This window comes from Triturus cristatus, chromosome 2_1, assembly GCF_964204655.1.
Source record: "Triturus cristatus chromosome 2_1, aTriCri1.1, whole genome shotgun sequence".
NCBI lineage: Eukaryota > Metazoa > Chordata > Amphibia > Caudata > Salamandridae > Triturus > Triturus cristatus.
In genome coordinates, this window is record NC_140581.1 from 693,452,686 (window position 1) to 693,475,662 (window position 22,977).

A 22,977-nucleotide genomic window follows, 5' to 3' on the forward strand; every position below is an offset into this window, starting at 1 on the left:
CCCTGGAGTCTAGTGGGCTTTTTACCCCTCCAACAGGGCAGATTGGGGGCTGATGCCCCCATCTGCCCCCCAGAGGAGGCAGAAAGTCCACTAGACGCCAGGGAGTTTTTGGGGCAAATTTTAATTAGGGGGGGCTGCCCAAAACGGGTATGCCAATGCCCTCACCCTAATTAAATTTGCCCCAAAAAATCCCTGGTGTCTGGTGGGCATTTTGCCCCCCGGGGTGGCAGACTGGGGGCTACTGTCCCATCTGCCCCCCAGGGGGGCAGGAAGGCTGTAATTTTTGTGGGGGTGGGGGCATGGACATGCCCTTTTTGGGGCCCCCCACCCTAATACAAATTTGCCCCAAAAAAATCCCTGGCGCCTAGTGGGCTTTTTGCCCCCCTGTTGGGGCAGATTGGTGGCTAAAGCCCCCATCTGCCCCCAGGGGGGGCAGAGAGTCCATTAGATGCCAGGGAGGTTTTTGGGCAAATTTTTATTAGATTGGGGGCTGCCCAAAATGGGCATGCCAATGTCCCCACCCTAATTAAAATTTGCCTAAAAAATCCCTGGCGTCTAGTGGGCTTTTTGCCCCCCTGGGGGGGGCAGATTGGGGGCTACTGCCCCATCTGCCCTACAGGGGAGCAGGAAGGCTGTTATTTTTGCGGGGGAGGTGGGTGGGGGCATGGGCATGCCCGTTTTGGGAGCCCCACCCTAATTCAAATTTGCCACCCAAAAATCCCTGGTGTCTAGTGGGCTTTTTGCCCCCCGGCGGGGCAGATTGGGGGCTAATGCTCCCATCTGCCCGCCAGGGGGGGCAGAAAGTCCACAAGACCCCAGGGAGTTTTTTGGGCACATTTTAATTAGGGTGGGGCTGCCCAAAACGGGCATGCCAATGCCCCCACCCTGATTAAAGTTTGCCTAAAAAATCCCTGGTGTCTACTGGGCTTTTTGCCCCCCCAGGGGGGGGCAGATTTGGGGCTAATGCCCCCATCTGCCCCCCGGGGGGGGCAGAAAGGCTGTAATTTTTGCGGAGGGTGGGTGGGGGCATGGGCATGCCCATATTGGGCAGCCCCCACCACAAATTAGAAGAAAAAATTAATCGCTGGCGTTTAGTGGGCTTTCTGCCCCCCGGGGGGGGGGCAGATTAGGGGCTACTGCCCCCAACTGTCCCCCAGGGGGGGCAGAAAGGCTGTACATTATGCGGGGTGGAGGCATGGGCAGCCCCCACCCTAATAAATGATGTGGGCAAAGTAAATATCCCTGGTGTCTAGTGGGCTTTTTGCCCCCCCGGGGGGCAGATCAGGGCTACTGCCCCCATCTGCCCACCAGGGGGGGCAAAAAGACTAAATGACACTAAAAATATTTGGGGGGAGCAAAAGTCCTTGCCTAAGGGGCCGCTCCCCCCTCCCTGGTGTCTAGTGGGTGGATCCCTGCTTGGGGATCGCCCTCCTGGGGTGATCCCCAAGCAGGGATCCCCTGGGGAGGGGTACCATTTGAAAGGGGAGATTCTCCCCTTTCCAATGATACCTCTCTCGTCTTTCTACGTGCCCGGGGGGCTGAGATAGCCCCCTGAGCACATACAAAGTGAAACTGAAATGAGCCTAAAGGCTCATTTCAGTTTCGGTTTCTGTGCAATGAAGACAGCGCGACGTGCGTGCTGATCTTCATTGCACAGAAACCAGGGAGGGGGCCTCGGGAGCTGGGGAAGCTCTTCCTCAGCTCCCAAGGTCAAAGGGATTAAATAGAAATCCCTCTGCTGTCTGCAGCAGAGGGATTTCGTGCCACTGGCCTCATGATGGAATGGTTTCGTCATGAGCACAGTGGCACCGATGCTCATGACGGAACCATTCCGTCATGAGCATCGAAGGGGTTAAATTCACGTGTTCTCTTCTTTGTAAAACATAAGAACTCTCCTTGGGTGAATCCTATGCAATCGCCCCCACATCCTTCATTAAAAAGCGACTAAGTCTGGAAGAGAGAACTTTTGAGGATGACGGAACTCATAAATGACCTTCTTTAGAAAGGGCGCCCTCTACTGGAAGAATGAGGTCTAATGTGGCGATAAAGGAATAGCCGACATCTTAGCATCCTGTTAGCTTGATGTGGTGGCAAACCCGCAAGATGCTTTTCTTCAGAAGGTACAACAAAGATTTAAAAATTAGCTAGCATTCGCGCCAAGAATTTTCAATTCTATTAAGGACACGGAGGCGAGGATTATGCTTCTCTTTCTCATTTATTGCTACTCACAGCAGCCAATGAAAACGTATATTATGTAAAACAAACTACATTTCCCATGATGCATGCACCACATCACTTCCTGCAGAGCCCCATAATTGCCAGCAATACCGGAACCTGTCCTCTTTCTTTGCTGCTCACGCAGAAAGTTAAGTTGCTGACATAGTTCTTCCTTTTACATCGCTAATTGATATGTAATGGATATCTTTATTACAAGCTGTGCGACACATTGTTTATGCTTAATTTATGCCTAGAGCCGCTTTGCTGTGTAACGTTTATTGGTGTTTGACTTTCGTACTTAGCCGTGTACGCGTGTTGGTTACGCGGCCTTGGAGCTGTGGGGCTCCCGCTAGGAGCGGCAACGTTTGGCAGCATTAGCGACCCTGATATTTCAAGTTTGGCGGCGTTAGCGACCCTGAATTTGCAAGATTGGCGCTCGAGTAGCAATAAATGAGAAAGAGAAGCATAATACGAAGCCTCCGGTCCTGTAATAGAATTCAAATACACAGGGTCAATAGAGAACCCACTGCATAAATGAAGAACAAATCCAAATCCCATTATGAGACAACAAACCGGAGTAACAGGTAAAAACCTTAGTTGGAGATCTGCTAACTGCAAGCACCTCATACATCCCTTTTGAAGGTAGGTAGCACGTTTGTAAAGTGTTCCTCTTGATTTCCAGCCATGCGCAGAGAACCCCTCTTCAGATCCTGGGCTCCCACTAGATGGGCTGTGGATAATTCCATCCCTTCGTCGAACTCCGATGCCACCTGTTAGAAAATGTGGTCTCTAGTTGGCAGAGGTAGGTAACTTTGTCTAAGTAGGGACTCCTGCTTCTAGTCAGGGTAAGGGGGAGACACTCTTTTGATAACCCCTGCTCATCCCCTTGGTAGATTGGCACGAGCAGATAGGCTTATCCCAAAGGCAATGTGTAAAGTATCAGTACTCAAAACACACAGTAATACACGAATGGACACCACACCAGTTAAGAAAAATAAAGTATCTTTATCTAAACCAAACAAGACCAAAACGACAAAAATCCAACGTACAAGTAGTAAAATACGACTTGAGAACATTTATTTTAAAAATAGAACTTGTAGCAAACAAGTAGGTCCACTTAGGGCTATTATGACGTCATGACAGACAATAATCCAAAGTACAGTGCCGACTGCGAGGTGCGTGGTGTCAGGCATGGAGTCACATGGATCCCCAATTAACAGTACCTAGGATACGAAGTCTTTGAATAGTGCATGGCATTGTGGAGCTGAGGCGTTGATGACGAGGCCGGCTCCCTGGCTGCCACAGGGGAGGCGAGGTGTCATGTCCGTGAGAAGGCGACATGTTAAGTCCAAGACGGGAAGTCTGTTGCTTCGGCGGTAAGGCGTCGGTTCCAGTAAGGCGATGCGAAGTCGAAGACTCGTGGAGTCACCCTTGGCAGTTATCGACTCCACGATAACGGGATGTAGGCACTGACTGTGACGGCGTCGGTGCGAGCGCTGGCGTCGGGAAGGCCAATAACTGCAGGCGTCAGCTCCTTCAACAGCCAATCGAGATAGGAGAAGGCTGGCTCCCCTGATCTGTGCAGATGAACTGTGACCACACCCATCACCTTGGTGAACACCTGAGGGGCGCTGGTGAGACCAAAGGGGAGCATGGTGATTTGAAAATGCTTGTGGCCTACCATTAAACCGCAGATAGTGCTGATGGCCAGGCGGGACAGGAAAGTGAAAATAGGGTCCTGCAAGTCCAACGCTACCATCCAGTCCAGGGTGAGCTATAGTGAGTATCTTGAACTTTTCCTTTTTGAGAAAGTAGTTGAGGGTTTGAAGATTTAGGATAGGGCGCAAGCCCTTTTCCTTTTTTAGGACTAGATATTAGTGGGAATAGCAACCCCAGCCTACTTCTGGTGCCAGAACTCTCTCTATGGCTCTCTTGGCCAAAAGAGTCACGACTTCCTACTGAAGCAAATACATGTAATCCTCCATCAGCCAGTTGTAAGCTGAAGGCATGGAAAGAGGTGTAGTCTTGAAAGGGAGGGAGTAGCCCCTTCAGACTATCTCAAGAACCCACCTGTCTGACTTGTTGTCCTGCCAGTGGTGGGGTGATGGCTGATCCTGGCACCCACTGGCCACCTATGATGTTGAAGGGCCGGACTAGGAGGGTTTGGAGGCTGAGGTTGCAGGGGAGTGGTGGACTGACCCGACCTCTGGCCACCTCACCCACAGGGCTTGAACGAGCTGTGCAAGGGTTGCTGAACTTGCGCTGTCCTGTGGCTGGGGTAAGGCTGGCGTGGCTGAAAGACCCTTCCGTAGCCATGAAAGGGGTGAAAAGCAGACTGGCGATAAGTAGCAACTGAGAGGCCCAAGGACTTGGCCATAGCCCATGAATTCTTAAAGCGCTCCAGTCGCAATGCCTGCCTTGTCTCTGAAGACAAGGGTTCCATCGAAGGACAAGTCCATGAGAGAGGCCTGGACATCCCCCGAATAGCCAGAAGTCCACATTCAGGTGTATCATCTAACAGCCATCGTCGTTGAAATTGCTCTGCCTAGTAAGTCGGTCGTGTCGAGCCCACAACAGATGGCAAACTTTTCTGCTTCTCTCCTGCCTGACACAGCTTGGGAAAGGAAGGCCTGGGCCTTCTCTGAGACCTGTGGCAGCACTTGCGCAACTGTTTCCCACAGAGTGTGGGAGTAACAGCCCAGTAAGCGAGCAGTGTTCACTGACAGCAGTGCAAGGCTGGAGGAAGAAAACATTTTCTTACCCCGAATATCCAGCCTCTTGGATTCCCTAGCCAGTTGTGCTTAAGGGTACACGCCTTGGGAGGTAGAGGCTTGAACCACCAAGCTCTCAGGGGTAGGGTGGTTGGTGAGGAAATGTGGGTCACCCTGTGCAAAGCGATGGTGGTGGGCAGTTGTCCTATTCATAGGAACCACTGTGCTGGGCTTGGACCAGGTGCCCAGTAGGGCATCAGTTAAGGCCTCGTTGAAAGGCAGCAAGGGTTCCGATGAGGAGACACCAGGCTGTAGAACCTTCTTCAAGATGTTCGCCTTGACTGCCACAGAAGGGAGCTCAAGGCCCAGGACCCAGCTGCGTTTCGCACCATCATAGAGTATGACGCTCCCTCCTCTTTACCCATGGTAGGGGAGAAGAGTGCAGGCTAATATCTGGGGAGGTAGCCAGTTCGCTGGCCTCATCCAGCTCCTCACACCAGTCCATATAGTGGTAAGGCTGTGCTTGTACAGGGTCCAGTGACCCCTCCTAATCTTCTTCCATTTCTAACCCTTCAGAATAGGGCTGAGGAAACGACCTAGGACTCAAGGGTTCTGTTGACATCGGTATGCCAATCTGGCTTTAGAGCGTTGGGAATAAGCATGGGGGTGGGGCCACCAGTGAGCATGGGCGGCACTGCCAATCTCTGTGTCAGGACCGATGCTGTGGAAGGTCACAAAGGTACGACAGGCATCAGCCCAGATCCGTCACCGGATCCATAATGGGGCATCAGCACCGGAACTGCCAGCGCGGAACCCAATGGAGCCCCTCGGAGCCTCCGGGCCCAAAGGCACACCAGAAGGGTCAGGCCACCCAAATATGAGGCACATGGCATCAAAAAACTCCTTGAGCTAGGCAGCGGTCGCTCCGGCTCCCGGGAAGGCTGGGAAGCACGGAGCTGACCCAGACGCAGGTAGGCCTAGAACACCAAGGCTCCTCCGTCGTGTCAGCCGCTAATGGGGAGAAGTTGAAGCATACTTTGATTTATTATGTGTCTTGTGCTTATTACCACACCAACTCGAAGATTTCAAGTGGGAGGATGAAGACTTGGGGATCCCGGAGCGGTGCCCGGATCTTCCTCTAGACCGGAACCATGAACGACATCTTCAGAGCGAACGACGCGGTGCTAGGCACCAGGCCGCAAGTAGCTTTAAGGACCGCTCCCTCAAAGCTTTCGGAGCCATGGCCCAGCTGTTGGACCATGACTTTGAGCTGTGGTCATGCTCCAGGCACTAAAGGCAAACCAAGTGTGGATCCGTCACTGACATGGCGCAGTGGCACGCGCAGCACGGCTTGAATACAGAAGTCTTCTTGGACATCATGAAAACCTATACACCAAAAAATGTTCAACAAAACGACGAGAAAAGCCTGTGAAAAAGCGACAGAGGATAGCTCTCATCAAGGCTCTGCACTGGCTGGCGCGGAAAAAAAAGAACTGACGTCAGCTTGATGAGATGGTGCCTAGATTGATGACGCGGACATCACAACTGAGGAGATGACGTGGATGTCATCATGCGGAGCCGACAAACACCACCTACCAGCACGCAAGGGAATTGCTCTAAGAGAAATCATCCGTATCCCGTCTGGCGCCTGGGAAATTCAAAGGTAGAGAATCTGTGGCTAGATGTCTCTATCAGATACATGGTCACATTTGGCTTACACCTGATTACCACATTTAATTAACTTGGAAATCCCTAATAAAGTGTACTGAAGCACCTTTAAATAAAAAGCCACTAGTGGGCCTTCAGCACTAATTGTGCCACCTACTTAAATGGCACTTTAAATATGTCTCAGACCTGCCATTGCAGGCTGTAGTGCTTCTTGAACTGACAAATCGACCTGGCAAAAAAAACTCTTTGCCAGGCCTAAACCTTCCTTTTTAAAGCATATACGTCATCCTATTAGGGCAAGGTACATTGTACTTTAAAAAGTAGGACGTGTTGTACAGTTCTACAATTCCTGGTAGTGAAAAAATCCTAGGTTCATTTTTCACTACTGTTGGACTTGGCCCTTCTGGCAGGTTCACCCCTAAACTTTTTTGCTTTTATTGGTGACTTGGTGATAGTGATTTTAGGTTTCGGCGCACTTTCCCTGTGTCCCAGAGTAAAGTGCGTGCGCCCTCTGAGTGCATGTGGTGAGATAGGCCTGCCCTCCCATAGGAATGCATGGGGAATGTATGTGTCCCTGGTAGTTCCTGATGCGTGGGGTGTGCAGGGTCGAGTCTGGTATGTACGGACTCGTGTGATAAAATGCTGCGCGATGATGTGTGCGGCGTGCATGTATCTAGTGTGGAAGTGCCACTTCTAGAAGTGGGCACTTCTGTGTGCAGTGTGAAATGTGTGCCTTGCCTGGTGATTGGCTGGCTGAGGTCAGGTGACGGGCTAGGGAATCCCCAGAGTCAGGGGGAGTCACCCAGTGGTGAATAGGGAGATCAGCAGCTAGATGGGTGGGAGGAGTACACCTGAGTCCTGAATAGGGCTGGGCTTTCCCCACACAATGCTGGCTCCGCCCCCTGTGGTGCGACTGATGACCCTGGCCTGCACTCTGAATAGGGAGAGGGGATGAGCAAAACAAAGTGCTCAGGAACCAATTGTAACTGGTTCGCCCCTTCCCTGCACCCTGAGACAAAGGGTTGTACTGTATAAAAATGGGGCTGTGTCCCCACAGAAACTGTTCTCTTCCAGGATCCTGAGGGGGGCTGCTGCTGCTGAAGGCCAGGAGGAACCGCCACTTTGGACTGCCTTCCTGCCTGGAGGGCCCAGTGAGCTGTCCCCTGGCCCAGCCTTGCCCCCTGCCCACCTTCCTAAGAACTTTGCTGGACTTGGTGGTTATTCCTCCCCAAAGCGCTGGGAGCGCTTCATTTGTGTCCCTAAGCGCCTGGAAGCGCTTTTATTTGCCTTTAGCGCTCAGGAGCGCTTTATTGCTGCCAGCTGGTGCCCACCCGGCGTTTACCCCGCTTATTTAATTATTTGATCGAGCGGGAGCCCACCCCGCATTGTGGTGTGCTTGCGGGTGCCCACCCCGCTTATTTGATTATTCTTACGGCGGGTGCCCACCCCGCCGTACATTGCATCATTGAGGGAGCCCACCCCTCTTTGCCACCGTGAAGAAAGTCACCGCCGCGGCCCCTGCCGAAACCCAGGAAGTCAGGCGACCTCCGTCGGGACGTGGGCGGGGCTTGGCCCAGCGCGAGGAAGTTCCGGCCGGGAAGCTGAGGGACCCCGAGGGCTGCGTCGATCTCCAGCGGTGCTCCCGGCATGTAGGGAGCCCCGCAGACACTCCGAGGCCCGCCAAGGAAAGAAGCCAGCAAGTCTGCCCGGGGCCCTCGTGAGCTGAGAGAGCCCCGGTGCCCCAGCGAGGTCGGAGCGTCGTATGCTCCGTGGCCGCCGCCCGCCGCCTGCTGAGACCCGGGAGCAGCCCGAGAGAGCAGGAGGCAACGCGGGAGTCCCAGGTGAGTGGGGCTCCACGCGGTTGAAGATTCTGCCCGTTCGGCCCCTCTTCTCCCCAGCAGCGCCGCAGTTGCGGGCTGCTGCACTGAGGGGGCAGTTCTTTCGGGGGCATTACTCGTAGAGTTCTCAAGTGCGAGTAGCACTCCAACGCAGGGGGCATTTCTTATTGTTTAGAGCCTGCGAGGCTCAGGGGGCCATCTGTGTGGTTAGAGCCTGCGAGGCTCACGAGTCCCCCGCGTGGGACTCCAACGGTTGGGGGCATTGTTTCTTGAGCCCCGAGGCTCCGACCACGTGGGGCATTATTGGTTGCTCAGAGTCCAGAGGGACTCCCACGACGGCGCATTGGTGGTTTAGAGCCATGAAGGCTCTAGGGGGCATTTCAATTGTCTAGAGCCCAGAGAGGCCCCACGTGACTGCGATTTGTGTTCCAAAGGCACCGTGGTGCCCAGGCTCCTTTCTACAGCTGCCCAGCACTTAGTGGGCAGCTGCACCGTTTAGGTTGGGCCCCTCCACGTTTTGGCTTGCGCAGCCTGCGCAGCCCAGCCCTGACTTTGTGACACAGGGCGTCCTAGCCCCCCTACGGGGCCAGTTGGCCTAGGGACTGCCACAGGTGGTGGCTAATGGGAGTTTTGCGCAATTGTTCCTTTCCTGCACCTCAATGTGTTTTTATGCGTCATGTGCCTTGTTTTACACCGCTAAATGTTTTTATGCATCATGTGTTTTCCTTCCCTACACCTCTGAATGTGATGCATCATGTGTAACGTGCTATTACCCCTACAGGTATTGTGATACTTAGGTGGTTGTTTGTTTACTCCTAGTACAGGTGGTGCTAGTGAGGTCCTAGTTCCCTGCGTGACATTTTCCTAAGGTGGTTAGGGTTGCGTAGGTGGTACTTACCTGTTACCAGTAGTTACTGGTTGTGTGCTACAAGTTCTATTTTAGTGCTACAGTGATTGTATGTGCTATGTTCTAAAGTATTATTCCTATATCCTATGTGCTAATTTCTACAAAGTGCTAATTCCCGACAGTGGTCCATGTGGCCCCGTCCCCTGTACATATAATCCCTTGTAAACTCTGCCCGTGCCTGTTGGCACATTGTAAAGTGTGTGTTTTTATCTAATGTGTTTGGTATAATACAAAGGCTATTTTTATATAATACCTTGTGTGGAGTTTCGTTTGTGGTGGGCCTTGGGTGTTGTTGCTGGGTGCGCGCGCAAACGCTTTACACATCGCCTCCGGGATAAGCCTGACTGCTCGTGCCAAGCTACCAAGGGGGTGAGCAGGGGTTATCTTTGGCGTGTAACTCCCCAGCCCTGACTAGAGTGGTGGTTTCTGCCTGGCTTTGGCGCAAGCCCTAGCCAACCAGAAATCACCATTTCTAACAACTACTATAAGGCCTATCTTTCCCATGGATAACAGTGGGTTACATTATTAATTTTAATAAGTGCTAATTTTTGATTGGGAAAAGATAGGGGGTGTCAATTTTGGACTAAAATACTTGTAATTTAAAACCTTCTTTAACGGTGAAGTCAGATTTTAATTCACAATTCTGAAAATGCCAACTTTCTTGTCCTATTTGGTGTCTGCTGCCTGTCTCGCATGACTGTGAATAGTTGGGCTTTGTGTATTTCTCCCAGACAGTGAGACAAAGGGGGACTAGGTGTTGGTAGGATAGGCCAGCCAGCCAGAAGGGTTGGGGCAGGGCTGTTCACTGCCCTACATACATTCAAAGGTCTGGCTCCAGCACACACACATAGGGACCAGACTCCAGTCTGTTGTCACCCCAGACTATTTGGAGCCTTGACAGGGAAGGGAAGAACTTTTCAGAAACAGATGGGGATAGCCAGAATGTCTCCCTACTTCATATGCTGACACCAGGTATAAATATTGGACTTCCTGAATCATCTCTTCAGTACACTTCTAGACATGTGGACAGAACAGAAGGATGACTGTCTAGTTCCCCAAAGGACTGTCCTGCTGCTTGAGGTCTGCATTGTACCCCGGATGACTACCCTGCTGCTGCTAGAGCACTAGACAGCTGCTTGAGGCATGCCTTGTTCCCCAGAGGACTTCCTGCTGTTTGAGGCATACCCTGCTGTTCCTCCCCGGCTAACATGAGTGAATCCAAGGGTCGGTTGGCTGACCTCCAATTTTGAGCTACAGGAACACAACAAGCTCCCTGAATCTGCCAAGCTGACATGCTGGAACTGGACATGCCTGAGCCCTGCTGGCCTCTGCTAGAAAGTGTCCCTGATCCCCAAGATGTGTCTACCCAAGTCCTGGACCCTTTTCTGCCATCAGAGTACACTGCTCTGCAAGAAAATGAGAAATCCTGAAGTTTTGGAATTTTCATGAACGGGCCTGCACATGCCTACACTCTGCCGTCCCCGACAACCGCCAATGCAAAGTTCCGGTGAACCCAATTCTTTACACTACAGTGCCCGCTAGCATGGCCAGCAACGTGAGCTCTGCACTTCATGCTACAGGAACGACAGCCTGTGATGATTGCCAAAGCGAAGCTCCAGCAACAACTGACCACGGTGCCTGACCAGCTCTTCACCTTACAGCAACAACCGTCTGCAACACCAGGCCTGCTCTTCATGCTATAGCGTCAACCATCCACAATGCTTTCCCTACTTCTCGCGGCCTCCTCCATCACAAACAGAGCTCTTCGCACAAGACTTTGAGAAGGTAACTTTTTTTAGTGGGCTTCACCTGGTCCCTGTATCTGGCTCGTACTTCACCATAGTTGGCCAGAATTTCTGGCTTTCCCCCGGTCTAGCACAACCAGATGACCACGTGTGGTACTTTGTCCAATTAAGCGCTATACTAACCTAAAACTTTGAAACTGCATATATCCGGTTCTACTGATTGAATTTGTGTTGTTCTGGTACCATTTCATATATTACAATTCAGTTTAGTCTTCTAAATTAGTATGGAATTTATTTTGTGTTTCACTTTGTTGCACAGATTCTGCGGGTTACCCAGAACAGTGTGTTAGCACGATAGGACGTCAGAGTGTAGGGACTGAGTCTATCTACGGCATCAGTTCTTGTCGGCCTGATCCTGGCTAGCCTAAAGTGCCTCACCTGAACTCCTAACCTTTCCAGAGTAACGGGTGATTTCGGCAACTTTGAACATGAACCTCTAGTCCCCAAGGGAACCGTGGAAACAGATCCTCCACTTTCGTTACTCACTTACTCATTTATGCATATCCATAGTAAATATATGAAAGACACGAAGGAAGTTTACAATACATTTATTGAAACTACTGTAGTCTATTATGAAGCAAATGTGCTGCGATCATTAGGCAGATGCAACTAAGCAAAGTAATTAGCATTACTAACAAACTGTATAGGATAAACATCCCAATCATGGCAAATTATATATCTGTCTAGGTCTACTCTTATTATATGAGCACAGGGATATATGGTTGATCTCTGGGATTGGCCTAGGACCTCATAACTGGTGTATGTAGCTGGATGGTCCTCATCATGAGTGTAAAGTTAGTTTACGCAGCACTGCATGTTGGGCACTACTATAGTTTCAGAACAGTTCTCTCTGCTGAAATTCTCCTCACTGGCACACAACAGGAAAGGAACACAATTTATACGATAAAACTATTGTGCTGAAGATGCAGCTGTGCGACCGTGTTATATATAAACGTTAGCACCTGTTGCTGAACGTGCAAAGAAAACAGTACACTAAGTTATGGATCCCCAGCAACCTTGTACAAAATGTCTACAAGAAATCCCAAGAAGAATGAATGAATACGCATTTGTATAGCGCATGGCTACCCATGGGCATCCCAGCACTTACTCATGACACCTTATTCAGCAGGCACAACTCAGGGAAAAAGAAAGGTCTTCAGCTGTTTCCTAAAACTAAAGTAATTAGAATCCGAGAGAATGTGCTCAGGCAGGCGATTCCATAGCATGGCTACATTGTATGAAAACCGTCGACCTCCTGAGCGAGCTCGCTTGATCATAGGCACTCTGAGCAAATGTTTATGCTTGGATCGCAGCATCCTATTGGGGACATAGAGTTGGACCGCCGACTGAATCAAAGGAGACCCTTTCCCAGCGATGGCCTTGTGAGCAATACACAGGGCCTTTAAACCTATCCTGGCCTGAACCGGGAGCCAGTGCAGGGCAGCAAATGCTGGTTTAGCTGAGCTACGTTTGGGAATGTTCATAAGTAGGCGGGCAGCACAGTTCTGGACAATGTGTAACCTTTTGGTAGTGCCCAAGGGAGCACCGAGATACACTACATCTGCATAGTCCAGTTGCGAGAGTATGAGCGCCTGGACTAACACCCGTCTAGCGTCAAAAGGAAGAAGGGGGAGAATCTTCCTTATCATCCTAATCTGTCCATAGCAGCTAGCTGCCACCTTACACGCCTGTTCTTTTAAATCAAGCTTGCAGTCGAGCCAAATGCCTAAGCTCTTAATCTTAGTTTTTGGTACAGGTGGCGTACCCAGACAGCTGGGCCATGAAGCATTAATACTAGTGGGAACATTCAAAATCAGAGGCCTGCTCACCTGCTGGTGGTCCCGTTCGCTGGTCTGCTCTGCCGGCCAGCGCTGCTGTTGCCGCTACAAGGGTTCCTTCAACCGCGTCTCTCCCCCGCCGCCGCCGCCGCCATAGCATTCTGAGGCCGAGAGAGAGGGGGAGACTACAATACCCAGACTTCCTTGCGGACCCTCACGTCCTGACGCCACCTATGCGCCCGGAGGCACACAAAAGACCGAGGCTCCTTCCGCGTCGCGGGACGCGCGCGGGCGGCACCGGGCTAAGCCCGGGCAAAGGGCGGGCCGTCTGTGGCCGTCCGGGGCAGGAGGAGGCAGGGCTGGGCCACATCTCCTTCGTTTGCGTACTGTAAGTAGCCCGACTATGTGAAGTTGTGTGTTGCTGGGACCGAGTATAACAACTATTGTGACAGTTATAACAAACAGTTTACAATCTCTTGTGTGAGCTTCAGAAACTGCTATTCACACCCATATACTGTTGTCCAGCTGAAAGTTTTCGGGACTGAGTAATTTGAAGTGTATAGTGCCTTGGTCTGAGGATGGGGAAACGGGCTTAAACTGTGAGGCAACGCGATCCTACCCCCTCAACGAGCATGTCCAAACCCACATCCATAGATAGAATGCTGGAGAAAGCCTTAGGTGTAGTGGCTACTGAAATAGAATGCACTGAACGGCGTCTCTCTATTACTCCAAATCTAGAGCAGATTACTCAAGTTTCTGATTCTATAACCACTACACGATCACTAGAAACAGAGCCCCCCAAAGAACATTCCCTAATTGAGGTGATCCAAACCTTAGATTGTCCAAGAGAGGAGGTTCCCCGCTGCTTTGGTCGAAAATGTAAAGAAAAAACCAAACACATTACGAAACCATCCATAAAAAAAAGCAAGGGACAGGCCTTGTCTTTGGAGAAGGGGAATCAAGGTAGGCCTACTGAGGCTGATACTGCAACTGCAAATGTTCAACCTGAGTGGTTCACTGCACTGATGAAGAATCTGCAATTGCAGATAAGACTCATCATTAAAGAAGAACTAACCCCTGTACTAGCAAGGTTGGATAGCCTGTTATCAACGTGGAATGCACGGGCACAAAATCAAGAAACGTCCATCAATATAAACAACGAAAGGAGTATGGCGAATGTCCCGGCCCCAACGAGCAATAAGCAATCTGGGTCGACCTTAGCAACTAAGGCCCCCTCCAATATGACCTCACAGGGAATAACTGTTGACAACAGGGTGGGTTCTGTCCTTAATGCGGGTTGTAGTCTGGCCCCAACCAACTTGGCGTCTCAGGTCCGACCGCAAACGCCATTAGAGGTTACACGTAGACGGGGGCCGGTCGAAACTCTTCCAAATCAGGATTACAACAATTTTGTACCAAACATTCAAACACAGGGTCCCCCAACTATCAATCTACCACCCGAGTCTGCACATTATGTTTTGATCCTAGCAGGAACCCCTGCTCTAAGGGAGGGTACACTCGAATCTCATGAAGAGCTAAAATATAAAACCATTCATTGGCTTGCTAATCACAGTAACTTTAGCTATGAGTATACCCATGAGATCTTGACCACAAGAAGGGTAGGATGGATTGGTAAACACCAAAAGGACATTCAAGGGGACTGTGTAATAATTAATTTTAGGAATTCATGTATCATTGAGCACATTCTAGCGACAGAGCACGGAAAAAACAGGGGGTCCATTATTCTACTTCCTCTGGGATATTTTTACCCCCCGATAAGGCCTCTCTACCAAAAACATCTATTCCAGTTGAAAAGGAGAGCTCCTTTTACAAAGATGGTTCCTCCCAAACCGGCTCATTTGTTTTATAACTATCCAATTTTTAACATCCCCACCAGTAATAGGTATAGTTCACTTGAAGGCATGGATTGACATGGGGACCCAGACACTATCACCAATGTGGGAACTGTTACGACAACACCCGATTTTGAGCTCCAGGATAGGATAAAAGGGATGATTTCTAAGACTAGGGAAGAACTAGTTAAAGTGAGTCAGATCGGCTCCAGTAACCTAAGTTTTTCTTCTCTGCGTTGTGATCTTTCTGAACCCATAGATCACTCGAGTCACCTTGTTTGTAATCCTATTGCCAGTGTAGAACTATTAAATGTTTCCCCATATAAAATAGCTATGTTACCGTATAAGAACTCTTCTATTGCCGAAATTACTAGGGTTTTATCTTGGAACATAGCGGGATTGACCAGTAAACTTGATGATCCTGAGTGGGGTACGTTCATTGATGGGTTTGAAATCTGCATGTTCCAAGAAACCTGGGCAAGAAAAGAGGTTCTTAAATTAGGATATGCCAGTTTTAACATCCTGGCATCCTCGAGGGGAAAAGGAAGACCCTCTGGGGGTCTTATTATTTGGGTACGTTCCCATCTGGGGTGCTCTGCAACCGAAATAGACACAGGCTCTAATGATATTCTATGTGTCAGGTTACAGTTTTTGGCTAGGCCCCCCGTTGTTTTAATAAATGTATACTCACGCCCGTCTCCAAAAGGTATTGAATCCAATACTTTGGAGGAATTAACTACCTTCCTCGGTACCATTGATACTAACCAGTTGATCATATTAGGTGGGGATTTTAATTGCCAATTCGAACCGCTGGAAGGTTTGCCACTGGATGGTCTGTATGATGAGGACCAGTTTTTAAAAATCCCAGAGTCAGGGTGCCCCAAAGTTAAAATTTGGTCCCCTTTGGCGATCCAGATGAGTTGTCTCACTATGAGGCATAGTCTTCGTGCCTGTAATGGGAGAGCAACATCTGTGACATCGAATAGCCATACATTCTACAGCAAGAACAAGGGGTCTATATTAGATTATATTTTAATTAATTCACATTTTTGGGACATGATGCTGGATTTTAAGATAATTCCCCGTACTGACAGCGATCATTCCGCCCTTGTGGTGGAACTTAAAGCGCTGAACACAGGGAGTCTGCTGGATATGGGTAACCCCCTTGACCCTAGGCTTGTGGTCTCCTACTGCAGAAAGAGAGTGAAATGGTCTAATTTTATCCAATCAGAAATAAAAATGGCCACTTTATACGATGCCTTGCTCCCAGTTTTTATAGATGCGTCCAACCTGTCGAACTTGACCAAAGAGAGTTTAAACCTTCAGCAGGCCCAATTAAATTTTGATAAACTAGGTAAAATTACCTATGATTTCTTTTTCCCAACAAAAAAACTGAAAAAAGATAAGCAGCCTATCCATCCTTGGTACAATAGCTCCTGCCGTAAGGCAAAAAAGGTATTGGTTTCAGCTATTAAAAATAAAGATCGTTCTTCAATAAGGATGGCTAGAGCACGCTACAAAATAGTTATAAATAAAACAAAGCTGGGAAGTAGAAAACTGGGCTACTATGAAAATCGCTTTGGGTGATAGAGACATGAGGACCTTCTGGGGAATAGCCAATTCAGGCACAACTACTTTACGCAGTGCGGTCGAACCAAATTTAGATGAACAGACCTGGCGGACCCACTTCGAAACCTTGTATGCCAAGGAACCTGAAGTTGTCCATGCTCATGGCTGTGATCCACCAATCTTTGGCCCAGCGATTAACGAAGATTTAAATCCTTTATTTGAAGATGATCTGATATTGACCATCTCTATAAAGGAAATAAATACCGCATTAGCTAGTATAGCTCTGGGCAAAGCCCCAGGGTTGGACAAGATACCCGGTGATCTATTTAAAAGCGAATCTATTATCTGGGCTCCTTATCTTTGGATGCTTTTTAATTCAATTATGCAAGGCATGAAGATTCCTAAAAATTGGGTAGGTGCGGAAATAATTCCGATTTTTAAAAAGGGTTCCCCACTTCTCCCGACCAATTACAGATCCATAAGTTTAATAGACATCTCCCAAAAAAATTTTGCGAGAGTTCTCCTCCTCAGACTACAGTCCTGGATGGAGGAGAGGGACATCTTGTCTATCCTCCAGGCCGGGTTCAGAGAAAAATTATCAACTCTGGACCAAGTCCTAAGACTGCAATTATTATACTGGAAAACTGTTTGCCTGCAGGGGGGTAGTCTTTTTTTAATATTTGTTGATCTAAGATCAGCATCTGACCTGGTCCCAAGGGAGAAATTATGGTCTGTTTTAGGTAGGATGGGGGTTCCTGTTTATTTAATAGATCTTTTTAAACGTTTGCATGAATGTAATTACGCCCAAATTAGGTATGGGAAGGATGGTAATCTCACTGCTCCTATTCCAATCAATCGTGGAGTTAGACAGGGTTGTGTTCTTGCACCAACCCTGTTTAGCCTCTACATTAATGGCCTAATTGATACCCTGTCAGCAGCAAAAGACCTAGATGCCCCCAAGCTAGCCTCTCGTAGAATTTCGGCCATGATGTTTGCAGACGACACCCTTTTGGTTGCCAAATCATCCATCGGGATACAAAAGGTTTTGGATAAATTTGAGGAGTTCTGTAGGGATCGAGGTTTAGAAATAAACCTTCAAAAAACCAAATTCATGGCATTTAATTGCCCAAAAAGTACACGTCCCAATCCATGCCTAAATGGTAAACCCCTCGAAAGGGTGTCATTATTTGTGTATCTGGGACTTACAATAACCGAGTCTATGGACTGGGGGGCACACATTACAAAATCTATGTTAAGACTAGCACAAACTTCAGGAGGTATCATGAAGGTTTTTAATAAGTCCAGCAAAATAAATGTTAGTCCAGCTGTGGAAATTTATAGGGCTCAGGCAAGGGGTGGAGCATTGTATGGCGCAGAGTTATGGGGCCACCTAAACACGCCAAAATTATTGCAGGTGGAGAACCAATATCTAAGACAACTATTTAGACTGCCCCGTAGTACCCCTCTGGTCCCGCTACGCCTGGACACAGGCATAACGCCAATAGATGAAGTAGCGGGACTTAAACCCATTATGTATTGGCGACGTCTGTGGACAACCCCCGAGCTTATATCATACAGGGAGGAGCTCTCAGAGGTACTAAGGTCATGTGGTTCTTTGAAAATTCCATAATTTGACCATATAAGAATTCTCCTAACTAGCCTGGGCCTTGGAGATTGTTGGCTTCATCCCGAGTCTGCTTGTTTGTTAATATCAAAGGGTCAAATGAAGGCATGTTACAGTGATTATAGACTAGCACAACTTAATAATTCCTCTGGGACAGGGAAATGTACTAGTGCCTTTTTAGAAATCAAAGCCTTTTCACTCTTTGAACCGGCAATTGATCTCATTACTCCACCTGCAGCCAGGAAGCTCTTTTTACAATTTAGATACGGGGTACTCCCACTACGTTGTTTTACATCTAAATGGAGTAAACAAAACCCGACCCACTGTCCAATGTGCGATCACCCCGAGGAAACAGAGCTCCACGTTTTTTTCTGTTGCTCTGGGCACCAGAAGGCAAGGAGTCGCTGGTTGGCTCAGATCTGCAGGAATCTTGGCACCAGGTCTTGTTTTGAAGCATTTAGGATACTGAAATCTGATACAAGTATCCCAATAGTTTACTTGGTGGCCGGTTTTTTATTTTCAGTATGGTGCACTAGAAGGGCCCATTTGAGAACCCAGAATGTAAATTGATTGCGTTAGCATATGCTGTATTTTTATCTCTTACCTATTTATTCATGCATTAGTTTTAATTATAGGAATCTCTCTTCCTATTTTTACTGGAAAATTTGTTTTTAGTTTAATTTATATATTTATTGCTCCATGAACTCTCTAATTAAAACCGTGATATCTCAGGGAGGAGCCTAGCGCTTGACCAAGATGGCCGCGTGAGCTTTGAGCTCCCGAGACCCTCGTGCCCTCCGTCGTCTATCCTGTATATAATCCTGTTTGTATGCATGGCATCGTGTAGATGACTTGTCAGGGAGGCGATCGATGCCACCCGAGGTCGAATCGCCCACCGGGAACCGGAGTTATGCATGGCGGAAGATTGAGGCCCATCTCCGAGGGATGCCAGGGGCTCGAGTTGGCAGGATGCCCGACCTCTAATTGAACAACAGCGGCCAGGCGAGGGGTGAACTGCCGGACGGAGGTCCCTATCCTTTCACTTTCACTTTCTCGCCCTTTGTCTGCCCAGCCCAGGGAGTGCTCGCGTCTGCCTTATTATCATTTGGACGCTCTGCATGCCACACTGGCGACCCATCGTAAGACGGAGCACTCCTGCTCTCTCTCGCTGAGAGAGGGCAGTCCTGTTTGACCCGACTTGCTTGAGCCCACCATGTCGGGCAAAGCAGAGGTGGATCGGCCGAAGCCCAAGGCCACCAGGCGGGGAGCCTACACTCAAGCCAATAACATGGACCGCTATGCCCAGCAGAAGGGGTCACCGGGTGCACCGAGCCAGTCCCCGGACACACAGAAGACTGCCTCACCCTTGGCCCCGGAGCTCTCACTGCAGGATGTCATGGGTGCACTTGACGGGCTGCAGACTTCGATTGGGAGACAGTTTGATGCCCTGGCGCACAAAGTGGATACCATCTTGGTGGATGTTAATCTGATCCGCGCGGATTTGGGCAAAACAAATGAACGGGTCAAATCCCTGGACATCAAGACCACGGGCCTCGCCGATGATGTCTCGGACCTGCAGACCGAGGTCCGTAAGTTGCGGACCGAGCATGATCTCGCAGCCCGTCGGCTGGAGGACTTCGAGAGCCGGGCCAGGCGCAACAACGTGCGCGTTATCGGGGTCCCGGAGTCCTCGGACGAGATTTCAGTGGACCTGCTCGTGGAGGACTTGGTGCTCAATCATCTGCAGCCTAAGGGTCTAGGGAAGTTCTTCGCAGTTGAGCGGGCCCATAGAGTGCCGGGTGGGCGGCCCAAGGTGGGAGCCACACCGAGGCCGATCGTCGCCCGGCTCTTTCATTTTTGAGACCGGGACGCTATCCTGCAGGCCTCGAGGGTAACGGGCCCGGTCCCCTTCCAGAACGCGTCGGTGAATTTCTATCCTGACTTCACCCAGCAGGTACAGAGGCAGCGGCAGGGCTTCCTGGGGGTGAAGAGGAGGCTTCGGGAGAGGGATCTGAAATACGCCATGCTCTTCCCTGCCAGACTACGTGTGGTGTTTGAAGACCGAACATTCTTCTTTGAGTCGCCTGCCATGGCGGATGAATGGCTGGACGCTCTGCCTCGACGACGCACGGAAGAGGACACTGCCGTAGACGGGGACAGTGGCCGGGATGAACAAGGTTGATGTATTCGGAACCGGACTGACTCGGACTGACTTTAGATAATGACTTGCAGTAAATACGGAGGTTGTGGGAGGACGAGGGGAGCTCTTTCCTCCCTTAGGGTACTTTTTGTAGATTTTGGGTTTGGTAGGGCGACAGGCACACTGCAAGTTGGGGGGGCTTTGTAAGCTGCAGCAGGGGTGCAGGGTGGGGGGGGTTTCCGGGATTTTGGGGTTGTTGTTGGGGGGTTTGTTTCAGCAAGGCATAGTGATTATTTCCAGGACGGTTCCATGGGGGCTCTTCGGGTGTGGGGTGGGCCTCTTTACGTTTGGGGATGGGGGGTAGGGGTTTAAGTGTTATAAGCTGGAATGTGAATGGTTTGGGGGATCGCATTAAGCGTGGGATTGTTTTGCAATTCTTGAAACGGTCATTGCCGGATGTCGCCCTGCTGCAGGAGACGCATCTTATAGGTAATACGTGCTATGCCCTGAATAGGAAGGGTTATAAATTCATAGCTTATTCGGGATTCTCCTCTGGGTCCAGGGGTGTGGGCATCCTAGTCAGAGCCTCGCTACCATTTGAGGTGGACTCCACCATTGTTGATGATAGGGGGAGGTTTGTGGCGGTGGCGGGGCGGTGGGAAGGAAGAACTTTGGTTTTAGTTTCGGTTTATGTCCCGCCGGCCCTGCAGGCCTCCACGTTCACAGATCTGGGTAGGGCCCTGCTGGATCTCCCGGGGGGTATGCTTGTAGTGGGAGGTGATTTCAACGCTGTTGGCTCCGGCCTGCTGGATAGATACCCGCCCAGAGACACTGGGGGGGCTCAGAAGTGGCTTCCAGACTTCCTAGATACGCTTGGCCTGATAGACTGCTGGAGGCTCCGGCACCCCACACAGAGCCAATACACTTTCCACTCCGGGGCGCATGGTAGCCTTTCTAGGATTGACTACCTACTCACTCTGGCTGCGCATGCCTCATTGGTGTCTGAGGCCAGGCACATGGCGCGTGGTATATCTGACCATTCGCCGGTGTGGGTCAGGCTGGATCTGGGTCGAGAGGGAGGGGGAAGGGTGGCCCCTATCAACCCTTGGTATTTCCGAGACCCCAAGATGCGCAGCGCGCTGGTAAAGACAGTAGATAATTTTTTCAAGGACAATCAGGGATCCGTGGACTCGGCAGTGTCGCTGTGGGAAGCATTTAAGACCGTGCTGCGAGGGGAAGCCCTCTCCCTTGTAGTGGCTGCCAAGCGGCGGAGAGATGGCGAGGTTTTGCAGGTTGAGGAGGAGATCGCGGCTTTGGAGGGAGCGCTGGAGGAGGAGGTTACAGAGGCCTCACTGCATGAGCTGTGCTTGAAGCAATCCGAGTATAAGGACCTGGTGACGAATGCCGCTAAGACCGTCGGTAGGGAACAGCAGGGCCGTCTGTATGATGTTGGTGACAAGGCCGGGAAACTCCTGGCTTGGCTGGACAAAAAAGAACGGGTCAATAGAGTAGTGCCGGAGTTGACGGGAGAGGGGGGAGAGGTGATTGTGGAACCTGAGAGGATTGTGCAGTGTTTCTCGGACTATTTCCGTATGGTTTATGCCTCAGTGTCGGACAGGCCGCCCGAGGACTCGCGTGACCTCCTGCGTGATATTGCATTGCCCTGTCTCTCTGATATAGATAGGGACGATCTAGATGGTGACATAACGGTCGATGAGGTGGCGGGGCTATCCGCGCGTTGAACTCGGGCAAGGCCTCGGGTCCGAACGGCTTGCCGGTCGACCTGTACAAGCTATTTCCGGATAGGGTTGCCCCTCACCTGCGCGCCATGTTCGTGGAGGCGCGGGGGAGTGGGGCCCTCCCGTTGGATCAGCGACTGGCGACGATTGTGGTTATACACAAAGAGGGCAAACCCCAAGATAAGTGCGCCTCATATAGGCCTATCTCACTCTTTAACGCAGAGCCGAAAATTCTGGCTAAAATCCTGGCGGCACGGTTGATTAGGGTACTCGGTGACTTGGTCCATCCGGATCAATCCGGATTCATCCCGCACCGTAACACAGCGTTAAATCTTCGGCGCCTTCATGGTGTAATCGCCAGGGCGGGCACGCTGCGTGAACCAGCTATTGTGGCGTCTCTCGATGCCACGATGGCCTTTGACACGGTGGAATGGGCATATTTGTGGGCCGTGTTGACCAAGTTCGGCTTTGGCCACGGTTTTGTGAGCTGGGTGAGGTTGCTGTATGAGGGCCCTCTTGCGAGTGTGGTGGTAAATGGCTGGGCGTCGACTCCGTTTCAGCTTGGGAGGGGTACTCGGCAAGGTTGTCCCCTGTCGCCATTGTTGTTCGCCCTCGCCCTTGAGCCGCTGGCTGCGTGGATACGCTGGCACCCGGATATACGGGGACTTAGATGGTCGCCTGAGCACGAGGACCGTATATCGCTCTATGCTGATGACATCCTCTTGTATCTTGCCTCACCCAAGAAATCACTTATAGTGGTCTGTGACGTACTCACATCTTTCGGTAGGAACTCAGGTCTCGTTATCAACTGGAGTAAATCGTATTTATATGTTCTTAGTGGCGAGGTTCCACCGATCCCTCGAACTTGTTCGATCCAGGTTGCTCAGCAGGGCTTCGTGTATCTGGGGATCTTTATCTCCATGGATTCTGCCGTGCGATATGAGAGGAACCTGCTCCCCCACCTAGCGCGCCTGAGGCGGGATGTGGAGGGCTGGCGGAGGCTGCCGCTCTCCCTCGTTGGGCGTGCGGCCCTGTTCAAAATGATGTCTCTTCCCCGGTTCCTCTACGCACTGCAGAATACTTTGGATTGGGTACCGGCCAACTACTTTCGGGTGGTCGAAGGCCTCC